The sequence below is a fragment of the Phyllobates terribilis genome, unplaced genomic scaffold, assembly GCF_046119375.1.
Source record: "Phyllobates terribilis strain yellow unplaced genomic scaffold, ASM4611937v1 Scaffold_13__5_contigs__length_258822181, whole genome shotgun sequence".
In the NCBI taxonomy this organism is placed as follows: Eukaryota; Metazoa; Chordata; class Amphibia; order Anura; family Dendrobatidae; genus Phyllobates; species Phyllobates terribilis.
In genome coordinates, this window is record NW_027362773.1 from 125480760 (window position 1) to 125497102 (window position 16343).

General features: G+C 41.1%; 1 long non-coding RNA gene across 1 annotated transcript in view; it reads right to left on the reverse strand.

The window, feature by feature from the left end:
* Nucleotides 1-16343, reverse strand: part of LOC141174017 (uncharacterized) — a 37746-nt gene continuing 21403 nt past the window's right edge. The window contains exon 2 of the long non-coding RNA XR_012252743.1: nucleotides 1-16343. This exon is cut by the window's right edge and continues 17348 nt beyond it. This is a non-coding gene — a long non-coding RNA (uncharacterized lncRNA).

The window sequence follows — 16343 nt, forward strand, 5'->3', positions numbered from 1 at the left end:
TAAAAGTACATCAAATTTTTATTACCACTTTGTACGCTTTTGACAAACAGCATTTATCTTAGGATGTGAATGAGAAAGATAATAATCACAGAACATAACAGCGGTTTACTCTACATTCCAAAAAGAATCTAACAGTTCTTTCATGAAAAGTCCCAGCCAAAACGTCCTTTAGAAAGTTGTGTAGGTCAAGAAAATATGGGCTCATGGTTCTTCCATCACTTGGTACAAGTCAATATTTCAAGGAACACCAGTAGTTCGTCTCCAGAAGCATATCAGAAGGATCCTTTTATCCTACAGTGGAAAACCGGCAGAACTCTGGCCAACAAGTGGACTATTTCAAACCGCGGCGATGAGACATGAAGAGTGGAATACTGAGAAGGATGATCCGGGTCTGGATGAAGATGAAGGGTTTTACTAAAACCGGTGAGCACAAAACAAGGGGTCTGTGAAGCTCTGTGGAAGAAAAGGAAATTGGTTAGGTTTCATAGTGTACTTTCATTTCATGGGGACTGCATTCCTCAACAACTATGTTCTACCGGAAGAGCCGCGGATAACTAACAGATTGAAAAGTTACTAAAACACAATCCTTCCCTGCACTCCCCTTCATTCTAATAGTAAACTACACTGAAACTGTGCGCCATCACTGCTTTCAGCATTATCCGGTCACCTCAACTTCAGCTCATGCTATTTCCAAGGCAAGATCTTCACCATAAAATAGGAGAACAATTAAGTTTGCTAGATGGGGGTCCTGTGCCAAATTCAGTTGCCTTTCATTAATTTCATGATTAAAAAAAAAGCAGTAAAACAATAACCCTCCTCCTTTAAGAGCAACATTTTTACAAAATTTTTCAAGAATGCAAAACTTGTATACATATTTGTATGTATTTACCATAGAGAGCAGGTTGAGGTCACATCATACTTGGGTTTTCTCATCAATAAAGTGTGATAAGATGGTGGTCCCATTGTCTTCTTTAACCCTGATAATAAAAACAATAAAGCAAAACAGCCTCCCCCCTCAAGAACAATCATTTACAACAATATATACCGACATGTATAATGTAATATATTTTTGCAGGTTCCTAGTAATCTTTAGTGAAATCATACGGGGGTCTCGATACTTGAACTGAAATTAATAAGACAAAAAGCCCCAAACCCACTGTAAGTGGACTGACAAATTGGGCACTATTGCTTAAATTTGATCCCATAGTTGCATTTAGTGGGGGCCATTATTACTCCGCCACGTTAATCTTGAGGAGCCAGAGAAACGGATCTGAAAAACATCAAATGGAAATTGTTTCCTGCACTCACGTGCCCCCGATAGGAAATAGAATCCCGTAACATTGGAAAGTCTCCATCGTCACCCTGATTACAACTTATCCCAATAACATTTTCTTTCACAATGTTTTTATTGAATTTTAAAATTATAACAAATATCAACATCAAAATTAAACAATAAAATCTGACGAACTAAACATTTAATGGTATAGATTATTCCATATGTGAAGAGTTATTCCATGTATAAGATGTTAGTACAATGAGGTAATGTTATTAGAAGACAAATGAGCCCAAACACTCCATTCAGAGAAGATAATAGATTTTGCTGGGGTCGTATTCCCCAACCACTTTGTTCTCCTGAAGAAGATGCGCTGATAACAAACGGATCTGAAAAACATGGAGTGGGGAAACCCGACCCTGCACTCACCTCCTCTGAATAGGAAACCGAATCCGGTCACAGAACTATACAGGACATTGGAAAGTCTCCACCATCACCCTAATTACAACTATGCCAATAACATCTTCACAAAGAACTTTTCTTCGGGCTATAGGATTAATGAATAAGATGGTGGTCCTCTGCCAAATTAAGTTGCCTTCTTCAATTCTAAAGATAAAGAACAGGAAAGCAAAACAACCCCCCTCCATATATAATATAGGTGTATATATTCACCACAGTAAGCAGGTCCTTCGTAATCTTCAGTGCTGTCATACAGAGGTCTCCATACCAGAACTGCACTATGAGATCAATAAGACAAATCGCCCCAAACCCGCTCCAACCTATCTGACAATGTGGACACTGCTGCTCAGGTTTCGGAGTGATACTTTAATATTGTAGGGGCTACATTCCTCCAACATGTTTTTTTCTATTGAAGAGACGCTGATAAAAACGGAATATGAAAAAACAAAGTGAGAAAACCCTTCCGTGCTCTCACCTCATCCTAATAGTAACCTACAATTCACCTCGTCTCCACCTCGGTGTTATTTGGTTACAGATCTGTAAATATCCAACATAGGACAATCTCTGTCTTCACCACAACGCCCATCATCTTTGCCACCATTTCCATATCAAATCCTTTTCTCAATATTATAGCAAAAATAAATGAAAATAATACGGTGGTTTTATGTATTTGGATAGGGGGTCCAGCCTAAAATTCAGTTGCCTTCTTTAACTCTGATAATAAAGAACAGTGACGCAAAACAAATCCCCCTTTCAAGATAATTTACAACAAATATATACTGTTGATAGATATCTGTACATTTACCACAATAAGCTGCTCCTAGTAATCTTCAGTGCCATCATACAGGGGGGTCTTCACACTTGATCTGCACTGTTGAAATTAATAGACAAATCGCCCCATATCCACTTCAAGTAGACTGACAATTTGGACACCATTGCTTAAATTTGATCGCTTACTTGCATTATGTGGGGGCCATTATTCCTCCACCACTTTATTATATTGTCGAGCCACTAGTGACCGGATCTGAAAAACATAAACCAGGAAATCCTTTCCTGCACTCACCTCCTCCTAATAGGAAACTGAATCCGGTCATAAACCTATAAACAACATTGCAAACTCTTCACTGTCACCTTAATTACAACTATGCCAATAACATTTTCATGCAGAGATCTTCCCACTTTAACTGCAGCATTGAGATCAAGGACAAGACAATCACCCCAAACACACTCAGGATAATAGCCTACTTTCATTTTTTGGTGGGCTGCATTCCTCAATTATATTTTTTCTCCTGGAGATCCATGGATAACAAACAAGTCTGAAAAATACCAAGAGAGAAAATCCTTCATAGCACTCACCTCATCCCAATAGTAAACTGTAATACTCCTCTGCGCCATCACCGCTCCCGGCATTACCTTGTCTGTAAAAATGACAACTACGTCTCCCACTTTTGCCACAAAGCTAAGATTTTTCACCGCACTATAGGATTAATAAAGTATGAAAGATGGTGCTCTTATGTTTCCAAATACGAGTCCATTGCTAAATTCAGTTGCCTCTGCTAAAAAATCATAAAGCATAGCAAATACCTCCTTCAAGCAGAAATATCCAACAATATATACCAGCAAACTAGAATGCAAGTTGCACATATATATTAGTATATTTACCCCAGCAATCTCTGGTGAGATCATACAGGGGTTGTAACACTGCACTGTTGGCATAAGAAAGAAGAAAATCTCCCCCAAATCCACTCCAGCTTATCAGACAAGAATAGTCACATACTTATATTATGTGGGTGCTGCAATCCTCCACCATTTTTTTTACTACTCAAGAACTGACGATATCCAAAGGATCTAAAAAATACAGAGAGAGAAAATCCTTCCTGCCCTCACCTCCTCCTAGCAGTAACCTACAATCCTCCTCCGCTCCCGGCATTATCCGGTCATAGATCTGTAACGAATTCCAACATTGGACAATCTCCATTCACACAACTCCAACTTATGTCACTAATATTTCCATGTCAGCATCTTTTCTCTACATTACAGGATGAATAAACTACAATAGGGTGGAGGTCTCACATTTCTCGATGGCGGTCCCGTTACCTTCTTTACCTCTGATGATAAAAAACAGTAAAGAAAAACAACCCCCCCCTAGAAGAACAATCATTTACAACAATATATAGCAAACTCCTCCAGTGCAATCTGTATATATATTATAGATTTACCACAGTAAGCGGCTCCCAGCGATCCTCAGGGCCATCATACAGGGCTATGGAACTTCACTGCTGGGGGCAAGAAGAAAACAAATCGCCCCCAAACAACACGCTCCCACTCATCTAAAATACTGGACGCACCGCTGCTCATGTCTGATTGTCTGCATATTGTGGCGGCCATTATTCCTCATCCACTTACAACGGATCTGAAACATAGCAAGAGAGAAAACCCTTCCCTGCACTCACCTCCTCCCAATAGTCACTGTAATTCCTCTCTGCCCCATCTCCGCTCCTGACATTATCCTGTCACAGATCTGTAAAGAATTCCAACATAGGACAATCTCCATCGTCACCACAACTCCATCATCTATGCCACCAGTTCAATAGCAAATTATCTTTTCTCTATAGTATAGGGTCAATACAGTGCAATAAGATGGAGGTCTCATGTTTCTGGGTGGTGGTCCCGTTGACTTCTTTAACTCTGATGACAAAGAACAGGAAAACAAAACATCCACCCCCCATTCAAGAAAATTACTTTACAGCAATACTCAGCATCTATACAATATGTCTGTATATATATATTTGTATATTCACCACAGTAACCAGGTGTCTAGTAATCCTCAGTGCCATCATACAGGGGTCTTCACACTTGATCTGTCCTGCTGATATCAATAAGAAGACAATCGCCCCAAAACCGTTCCAACTTATCTGACAATTTGGTCACACAATCGCGTTCCTGCACTTTGAGGGGCTGCATTCCTCAACCACTTGTATCTGCTGGAGGACCACTAATCTGAAAAATATCAAGAGAGAAAATCCTTCCTGCACTCACCTCCTCCTAGTAGTAACCTACAATCCTCCTCCGCTCTTCACGCAGGAGCCGCACTGCTGAGATCCAGAACACAATCGCTCCAAACCAAGTAAAAGTGAAATGTCACATTGGAGACACGGCTGCTTACAGATCAAGATCTTTCCTCCATACAATAGGATCAATAATGTACGGTAAGGTGGAGGTCTCACATTTCTGGATGGGGGTCCCATTGCCTTCTTTAGCTCTGATGGGTAAGAACAGTGAAGCAAAAAAAAATCTCCCTCCCTCAAGACCATTCTTCCAACAATATATACTGGGAAACATCTAGAGTACAATGTGTATATAGATTTACCACAGTAAGCCGGTTCCCGGCAATCTCCAGTGCAATCACACAGGGCTATCGAAACATCAACTTCACTGCTGGGAATAAGAAGAAAACAAATCGCCCCCAAATATTCTCCAACTCATCCTAAAGTTTAGACACATCGCTGCTCATGTCTGATTGTCTGTATACTGTGGGGTTGTATTCCTCATCCACTGTATTACTGTAGAGCCGCTGATAACAAACGGATCTGAAAAATATCAAGGAAGAAAATATTTCCTGCACTCACCTCATCTATATGGGAAACTGCAGAGCACAGCGGCTCCGTCACAGATACTGACACTTCACCTGCCCCTGCTGAGATCAATAAGACAATCGCCTCCAAAGTAACTCCGAGACATCTGACAATTTACAACAATATATACTGGCAAAATAAATATAGTCCAATGCGACTGCATTTTTCAATCACTTTGTTTTACTGGAGGGACACTAATCTGAAAAATATCAAGAGAGAAAATCCTTCCCTGCACTCACCTCCTGCGATTCCCCTCTGCGCCATCACCGCTCCCGGCATTACCCTGTCTGTAAAGAGATCCAGTATAGGACCATCTCCATCGTCACCACAACTCCACCTTATGCCACTAATATTTCCACTTAATGATCTTTTCAGAACTATACAGGATCAATAACGTTCACCAAGATTGTGGTCTCACATTTCTGGATGGGGGTCCTGGGTCAAATTCAGTTTCAACTCTGATGACAAAGAACAGTAAAGCAAAACAAGTCCCCCGCCCAACAATTACATTAAAGGCAACAAAAATTGACCCCTCCTTAACACAAACTTTTACAACAAAATATACCGGCAAAATCTATAGCCCAGTGCATGTATATATAATCACAGTGCATGTATATATAATCACAACAGTAAGCTGCTTACTGGAAATCTTCAGACAGGGGTCTTCATACTTGTACTGCTCTGTTGAGATCTACAAGAAAACAAAATCTCCCCAAACCCGCTCCTACAGTTTTGACAACTGGACACCCCATTGCTCAATCTTTGTAGTGTACTTGCATTTTGTTGGGGCCGTATTTCCCAACCACCAAATTTTTCATAGAGCCACTGATAACAAATGGATCTGAAAAATATGAAGAGAGAAAACCCTTCCCTGCACTCACCTCCTCCCAATAGTCACTGTAATTCCTCTCTGCCCCATCTCCGCTCCTGACATTATCCTGTCACAGATCTGTAAAGAATTCCAACATAGGACAATCTCCATCGTCACCACAGCTCCATCATCTATGCCACCATTTCATTAACAATACTCTTTTCTCTATAATATAGGCTCAATAAAGTGCAATAAGATGGTGGTCTCATGTTTCTGGATGGTGGTCCCGGTGACTTCTTTAACTCTGATGATGAAGAACAGAAAAGCAAAACATCCACCCCCCATTCAAGAAAACTACTTTACAGCAATATTCAGCAGCTATACAACATGTCTGTATATATATATATTTGTATATTCATCACAGTAACCAGGTGTCTAGTAATCTTCAGTGCCATCATACAGGGGTCTTCACACATGATCTGTCCTGCTGAGATCAATAAGAAGACAATCGCCCCAATACAACTGCAACTTATCTGACAATTTGGTCACACAATCGCGTTCTTGCTCTTTGAGGGGCTGCATTCCTCAACCACTTGTACCTGCTGGAGGACCACTAATCTGAAAAATATCAAGGAATAAAATCCTTCCTGCACTCACCTCCTCCTAGTAGTAACCTACAATCCTCCTCCGCTCTTCACACAGGAGCCGCACTGCTGAGATCCAGAACACAATCGCTCCAAACCAAGTAAAAGTGAAATGCCACATTGGAGACACGGCTGCTTACAGATCAAGATCTTTCCTCCATACAATAGGATCAATAATGTACGGTAAGGTGGTGGTCTCACATTTCTGGATGGGGGCCCCGTTGCCTTCTTTAGCTCTGAAGGGAAAGAACCGTAAAAGCAAAAAAAAAACCTCCCTTGTTCAAGACCATTCTTCCAACAATATATACTGGGAAACATCTAGAGTACAATGTGTATATAGATTTACCACAGTAAGCCGGTTCCCGGCAATCTCCAGTGCAATCACACAGGGCTATCGAAACATCAACTTCACTGCTGGGAATAAGAAGAAAACAAATCGCCCCCAAACATTCTCCAACTCATCCTAAAGTTCAGACACATCGCTGCTCATGTCTGATTGTCTGTATACTGTGGGGTTGTATTCCTCATCCACTGTATTACTGTAGAGCCGCTGATAACAAACGGATCTGAAAAATATCAAGGAAAAAATATTTCCCTGCACTCACCTCATCTATATGGGAAACTGCAGAGCACAGCGGCTCCGTCACAGATACTGACACTTCACCTGCCCCTGCTGAGATCAATAAGACAATCGCTTCCAAAGCAACTCCGAGACATCTGACAATTTGGACACAAAATGGCCTTTCCTTCACTCCCATCATCCTAATAGTAAATGGTTATTTTACAATTCTCTGTTCTCTGCATTATCCGCTCATAGATTGTAAAGAATTCCACCATCAGACAATCTCCATCGTCACAGATCCATCATCCATATCACCAATTATAAAAAATATTATTTTCTGTGAAGTATAAGATCAGTCAAGTGTGATAAGTTGATCTCACGTTTCTAGATGGGGTCAATCACCAAATTCTGATGCCTTCTTTAACTCTGATGATAAAAAACAGGAAAGCAGAACAATCCCCCCTTCAAGAACAATCATTTACAGCAGGACACAGCATCTATGGTAATGTGTGCATGTATATATAGATTTACCACAGTAAGTAGGTTCCTAGTAATCCTCAGTGCCATCATACAGGGGTCCTCACACTTGCACTGCCCTGCTGAGATCAATAAAAAGACAATGGCTCCAAACCAGCTCTCCACTTGTCTGATAGTTTGGACACACATTACAGAAGGGTACTTGCACTTTGTGGGGGCTGCATTCCTCAACCGCTTGTGCCAATAATCTGAAAAATATCAAGCAAGAAAATCCTTCCTGCCCTCACCTCCTCCTAGTAGTAACCTACAATCCTCCTCCGCTCCCGGCATTATCCGGTCATAGATCTGTAACGAATTCCAACATTGGACAATCTCCATTCACACAACTCCAACTTATGTCACTAATATTTCCATGTCAGCATCTTTTCTCTACATTACAGGATGAATAAACTACAATAACATGGTGGTCTCACATTTCTGGATGGCGGTCCCGTTACCTTCTTCAGCTCTGATGATAAAAAACAGGAAAGAAAAACAACCTCCCCCTACAAGAACAATCATTTACAACAATATATAGTAAACTCCTCCAGTACAATCTGTATATATATTATAGATTTACCACAGTAAGCGGCTCCCAGCGATCCTCAGGGCCATCATACAGGGCTATGGAACTCCACTGCTGGGAGCAAGAAGAAAAGAAATCGCCCCCAAACAACACGCTCCCACTCATCTAAAACTATGACGACCGCGCTGCTCATGTCTGATTGTCTGCATATTGTGGGGGCCATTATTCCTCATCCACTGTGTTACTGTAAGAGCCACCGATAACAAATGGATCTGAAAAATATGAGGAGAGAAAACCCTTCCCTGCACTCACCTCCTCCCAATAGTCACTGTAATTCCTCTCTGCCCCATCTCCGCTCCTGACATTATCCTGTCACAGATCTGTAAAGAATTCCAACATAGGACAATCTCCATCGTAATCCAACAAAGCGGAATGATGCCACTATCATTTACATATCATGATCTTTTTACTGTACCAAAGAATCGATTAAGTACATTAAAATGGTGGTCTCACATTTTTGGATGGGGGTCGAATGCCAAATTCAGATGCCTTCATTACTCTAATGAGAAAGAAAAACGAAACAAATCCCTTCCACCATTCAAGAACAAACTTTTACCAGCACACACATCTATACATTTTGGCACACTATTGCTTACGTTTGATTCACTTGCATATTATGGGGGCCGTTATTTCTCAAGTATTTTGTACGAGAGTCACTGAAAAACATCTGAAAAAAAATCTTTTCTTGCACTCACCTCATCCTAACCGTAAACTGCAATTCCCCCTTCTCCATTACGATATTGGCATTATCCTATGAGAATGTCCCACTAATTCAAAGTTTTGCCACCAAGCTAAGGTTTTTTTCACCATATTATAGGATCAATAAAGTATGAAAGATGGTGCTCAAATGTCTCCAAATACGAGTCCGTTGCTTAATTTAGTTGCCTCTGATAAAAAAATAAATAAAATGCAAATCCCTCCTTCCAGCAAACATATTCAAAGATATATACCAGCAAGCTAGAATACAAATTGCACATATATATATGTATATTTACCCCAGGAATCAGGTTCCTATCGATCTCTGGTGAGATCATACAGGGCTGGTAACACTTTAATTGCACTGTTGGCATAAGAAAGAAGAAAATCTCCCAAATCCACTCCAGCTTATCAGACAAGAATAGTCGCGTACTTGCATTATGCGGGTGCTGCATTCATACATCATTTTTTTTACGACTCAAGAAGAGCTGACAATCTAAAAAATATTAAGCGAGAAAATCCTTTCCTGCGCTCACCTCCTGCTATTATACAATTCTCCGCTCCCGGCATTATCCGGCCATAGACCTACAACAAATTCCAAGATTGGACAATCTCCATTCACACCACAACTTATATCACTAATGTTCCCATATCAAGATTTTTTCTTTATACTATAGGATCAATAAAACCTCAAAAAGATGGTGGTCTCACGTTTACTAATGGGGGTCCAGTGCGAAATTTAGTTGTCTTTTTTAGCTCTGAAAGAACAGTAAAGCAAAACGAGCCCCCCCACCTCCACCTCAAGAACAACCATTTACAACAATATTGAATTGCATCTATTGCATTATATCATATATTTTAGATTTACCACAGTAAGCGGCTTCCAGCGATCTCCAGTGCAATCACACAGGGCTATCGAAACATGAGCTTCACTGATGGGAATAAGAAGAAAACAAATCGCCCCCCAAACATTCTCCAATTCATCCTGAAGTTTAGACACATCGCTGCTCATGTCTGATTGTCTGTATACTGTGGGGTTGTATTCCTCATCCACTGTATTACTGTAGAGCCGCTGATAACAAACAGATCTGAAAAATATCAAGGAAGAAAATATTTCCTGCACTCACCTCATCTATATGGGAAACTGCAGAGCACAGCGGCTCCGTCACCGATACTGACACTTCACCTGCCCCTGCTGAGATCAATAAGACAATCGCTTCCAAAGCAACTCCGAGACATCTGACAATTTACAACAATATATACTGGCAAAATAAATATAGTCCAATGCGACTGCATTTTTCAATCACTTTGTTTTACTGGAGGGACACTAATCTGAAAAATATCAAGAGAGAAAATCCTTCCCTGCACTCACCTCCTGCGATTCCCCTCTGTGCCATCACCGCTCCCGGCATTACCCTGTCTGTAAAGAGATCCAGTATAGGACCATCTCCATCGTCACCACAACTCCACCTTATGCCACTAATATTTCCACTTAATGATCTTTTCAGAACTATACAGGATCAATAACGTACACCAAGATTGTGGTCTCACATTTCTGGATGGGGGTCCTGGGTCAAATTCAGTTTCAACTCTGATGACAAAGAACAGTAAAGCAAAACAAGTCCCCCGCCCAACAATTACATTAAAAGGCAACAAAAATTGACCCCTCCTTAACACAAATTTTACAACAAAATATACCGGCAAAATCTATAGCCCAGTGCATGTATATATAATCACAGTGCATGTATATATAATCACAACAGTAAGCTGCTTACTGGAAATCTTCAGACAGGGGTCTTCATACTTGTACTGCTCTGTTGAGATCTACAAGAAAAAAAAATCTCCCCAAACCCGCTCCTACAGTTTTGACAACTGGACACCCCATTGCTCAATCTTTGTAGTGTACTTGCATTTTGTTGGGGCCGTATTTCCCAACCACCAAATTTTTCTTAGAGCCACTGATAACAAATGGATCTGAAAAATATGAGGAGAGAAAACCCTTCCCTGCACTCACCTCCTCCCAATAGTCACTGTAATTCCTCTCTGCCCCATCTCCGCTCCTGACATTATCCTGTCACAGATCTGTAAAGAATTCCAACATAGGACAATCTCCATCGTCACCACAGCTCCATCATCTATGCCACCATTTCATTAACAATACTCATTTCTCTATAATATAGGCTCAATAAAGTGCAATAAGATGGTGGTCTCATGTTTCTGGATGGTGGTCCCGGTGACTTCTTTAACTCTGATGATGAAGAACAGAAAAGCAAAACACCTACCCACCATTCAAGAAAACTACTTTACAGTAATACTCAGCATCTATACAATAGGTCTGTAATATATATATCTATTTGTATATTCACCACAGTAATTAGCAGGTGTCTAGTAATCTTCAGTGCCATCATACAGGGGTCTTCACACATGATCTGTCCTGCTGAGATCAATAAGAAGACAATCGCCCCAAACCTGCTCCAACTTTATCTGACAATTTGGACACAATCGCGTTCTTGCTCTTTGAGGGGCTGCATTCCTCAACCACTTCTATCTGCTGGAGGACCACTAATCTGAAAAATATCAAGGAATAAAATCCTTCCTGCACTCACCTCCTCCTAGTAGTAACCTACAATCCTCCTCCGCTCTTCACACAGGAGCCGCACTGCTGAGATCCAGAACACAATCGCTCCAAACCAAGTAAAAGTGAAATGCCACATTGGAGACACGGCTGCTTACAGATCAAGATCTTTCCTCCATACAATAGGATCAATAATGTACGGTAAGGTGGTGGTCTCACATTCCTGGATGGGGGCCCCGTTGCCTTCTTTAGCTCTGAAGGGAAAGAACCGTAAAAGCAAAAAAAAAATCTCCCTCCCTCAAGACCATTCTTCCAACAATATATACTGGGAAACAACTCCAGTACAATGTGTATATAGATTTACCACAGTAAGCCGGTTCCCGGCAATCTCCAGTGCAATCACACAGGGCTATCGAAACATCAACTTCACTGCTGGGAATAAGAAGAAAACAAATCGCCCCCAAACATTCTCCAACTCATCCTAAAGTTTGGACACATCGCTGCTCATGTCTGATTGTCTGTATACTGTGGGGTTGTATTCCTCATCCACTGTATTACTGTAGAGCCGCTGATAACAAACGGATCTGAAAAATATCAAGGAAGAAAATATTTCCTGCACTCACCTCATCTATATGGGAAACTGCAGAGCACAGCGGCTCCGTCACCGATACTGACACTTCACCTGCCCCTGCTGAGATCAATAAGACAATCGCTTCCAAAGCAACTCCGAGACATCTGACAATTTACAACAATATATACTGGCAAAATAAATATAGTCCAATGCGACTGCATTTTTCAATCACTTTGTTTTACTGGAGGGACACTAATCTGAAAAATATCAAGAGAGAAAATCCTTCCCTGCACTCACCTCCTGCGATTCCCCTCTGTGCCATCACCGCTCCCGGCATTACCCTGTCTGTAAAGAGATCCAGTATAGGACCATCTCCATCGTCACCACAACTCCACCTTATGCCACTAATATTTCCACTTAATGATCTTTTCAGAACTATACAGGATCAATAACGTACACCAAGATTGTGGTCTCACATTTCTGGATGGGGGTCCTGGGTCAAATTCAGTTTCAACTCTGATGACAAAGAACAGTAAAGCAAAACAAGTCCCCCGCCCAACAATTACATTAAAAGGCAACAAAAATTGACCCCTCCTTAACACAAATTTTACAACAAAATATACCGGCAAAATCTATAGCCCAGTGCATGTATATATAATCACAGTGCATGTATATATAATCACAACAGTAAGCTGCTTACTGGAAATCTTCAGACAGGGGTCTTCATACTTGTACTGCTCTGTTGAGATCTACAAGAAAAAAAAATCTCCCCAAACCCGCTCCTACAGTTTTGACAACTGGACACCCCATTGCTCAATCTTTGTAGTGTACTTGCATTTTGTTGGGGCCGTATTTCCCAACCACCAAATTTTTCTTAGAGCCACTGATAACAAATGGATCTGAAAAATATGAGGAGAGAAAACCCTTCCCTGCACTCACCTCCTCCCAATAGTCACTGTAATTCCTCTCTGCCCCATCTCCGCTCCTGACATTATCCTGTCACAGATCTGTAAAGAATTCCAACATAGGACAATCTCCATCGTCACCACAGCTCCATCATCTATGCCACCATTTCATTAACAATACTCTTTTCTCTATAATATAGGCTCAATAAAGTGCAATAAGATGGTGGTCTCATGTTTCTGGATGGTGGTCCCGGTGACTTCTTTAACTCTGATGATGAAGAACAGAAAAGCAAAACACCTACCCACCATTCAAGAAAACTACTTTACAGTAATACTCAGCATCTATACAATAGGTCTGTAATATATATATCTATTTGTATATTCACCACAGTAATTAGCAGGTGTCTAGTAATCTTCAGTGCCATCATACAGGGGTCTTCACACATGATCTGTCCTGCTGAGATCAATAAGAAGACAATCGCCCCAAACCTGCTCCAACTTTATCTGACAATTTGGACACAATCGCGTTCTTGCTCTTTGAGGGGCTGCATTCCTCAACCACTTCTATCTGCTGGAGGACCACTAATCTGAAAAATATCAAGGAATAAAATCCTTCCTGCACTCACCTCCTCCTAGTAGTAACCTACAATCCTCCTCCGCTCTTCACACAGGAGCCGCACTGCTGAGATCCAGAACACAATCGCTCCAAACCAAGTAAAAGTGAAATGCCACATTGGAGACACGGCTGCTTACAGATCAAGATCTTTCCTCCATACAATAGGATCAATAATGTACGGTAAGGTGGTGGTCTCACATTCCTGGATGGGGGCCCCGTTGCCTTCTTTAGCTCTGAAGGGAAAGAACCGTAAAAGCAAAAAAAAAATCTCCCTCCCTCAAGACCATTCTTCCAACAATATATACTGGGAAACAACTCCAGTACAATGTGTATATAGATTTACCACAGTAAGCCGGTTCCCGGCAATCTCCAGTGCAATCACACAGGGCTATCGAAACATCAACTTCACTGCTGGGAATAAGAAGAAAACAAATCGCCCCCAAACATTCTCCAACTCATCCTAAAGTTTGGACACATCGCTGCTCATGTCTGATTGTCTGTATACTGTGGGGTTGTATTCCTCATCCACTGTATTACTGTAGAGCCGCTGATAACAAACGGATCTGAAAAATATCAAGGAAGAAAATATTTCCTGCACTCACCTCATCTATATGGGAAACTGCAGAGCACAGCGGCTCCGTCACCGATACTGACACTTCACCTGCCCCTGCTGAGATCAATAAGACAATCGCTTCCAAAGCAACTCCGAGACATCTGACAATTTGGACACAAAATGGCCTTTCCTTCACTCCCCTCATCCTAATAGTAAATGGTTATTTTACAATTCTCTGCTCTCTGCATTATCCGCTCATAGATTGTAAAGAATTCCAATATCAGACAATCTCCATCGTCACAGATCCATCATCCATATCACCAATTATAAAAAATATTATTTTCTGTGAAGTATAAGATCAATCAAGTGCGATAAGTTGATATCACGTTTCTAGATGGGGTCAATCACCAAATTCTGATGCCTTCTTTAACTCTGGATGATAAAAAACAGGAAAGCAAAACAATCCTCACCCCTTCAAGAACAATCATTTACAGCAGGACACAGCATCTATGGTAATGTGTGTGTGTATATATATATATTTACCACAGTAAGTAGGTTCCTAGCAATCCTCAGTGCCATCATACAGGGGTCCTCACACTTGCACTGCCCTGCTGAGATCAATAAGAAGACAATGGCTCCAAACCCGCTCCCCACTTGTCTGATAGTTTGGACACACAATACAAAAGTGTACTTGCACTTTGTGGGGGCTGCATTCCTCAACCGCTTGTGCCACTAATCTGAAAGAAATCAAGAGAGAAAATCCTTCCTGCACTCACCTCCTCCTAGTAGTAACCTACAATCCTCCTCCGCTCCCGGCATTATCCGGTCATAGATCTGTAACGAATTCCAACATTGGACAATCTCCATTCACACAACTCCAACTTATGTCACTAATATTTCCATGTCAACATCTTTTCTCTAGACTACAGGATGAATAAACTACAATAACATAGTGGTCTCACATTTCTGGATGGCGGTCCCGTTACCTTCTTCAGCTCTGATGATAAAAAACAGGAAAGAAAAACAACCTCCCCCTACAAGGACAATCATTTACAACAAATATATAGTAAACTCCTCCAGTACAATCTGTATATATATTATAGATTTACCACAGTAAGCGGCTCCCAGCGATCCTCAGGGCCATCATACAGGGCTATGGAACTCCACTGCTGGGAGCAAGAAAACAAAACGCCCCTAAACAACGCGCTCCCACTCATCTAAAACTATGACGACCGCGCTGCTCATGTTTGATTGTCTGCATATTGTCAGGGCCATTATTCCTCATCCACTGTGTTACTGTAAGAGCCACCGATAACAAATGGATCTGAAAAATATGAGGAGAGAAAACCCTTCCCTGCACTCACCTCCTCCCAATAGTCACTGTAATTCCTCTCTGCCCCATCTCCGCTCCTGACATTATCCTGTCACAGATCTGTAAAGAATTCCAACATAGGACAATCTCCATCGTAATCCAACAAAGCGGAATGATGCCACTATCATTTACATATCATGATCTTTTTACTGTACCAAAGAATCGATTAAGTACATTAAAATGGTGGTCTCACATTTTTGGATGGGGGTCGAATGCCAAATTCAGATGCCTTCATTACTCTAATGAGAAAGAAAAACGAAACAAATCCCTTCCACCATTCAAGAACAAACTTTTACCAGCACACACATCTATACATTTTGGCACACTATTGCTTACGTTTGATTCACTTGCATATTATGGGGGCCGTTATTTCTCAAGTATTTTGTACGAGAGTCACTGAAAAACATCTGAAAAAAAATCTTTTCTTGCACTCACCTCATCCTAACCGTAAACTGCAATTCCCCCTTCTCCATTACGATATTGGCATTATCCTATGAGAATGTCCCACTAATTCAAAGTTTTGCCACCAAGCTAAGGTTTTTTTCACCATATTATAGGATCAATAAAGT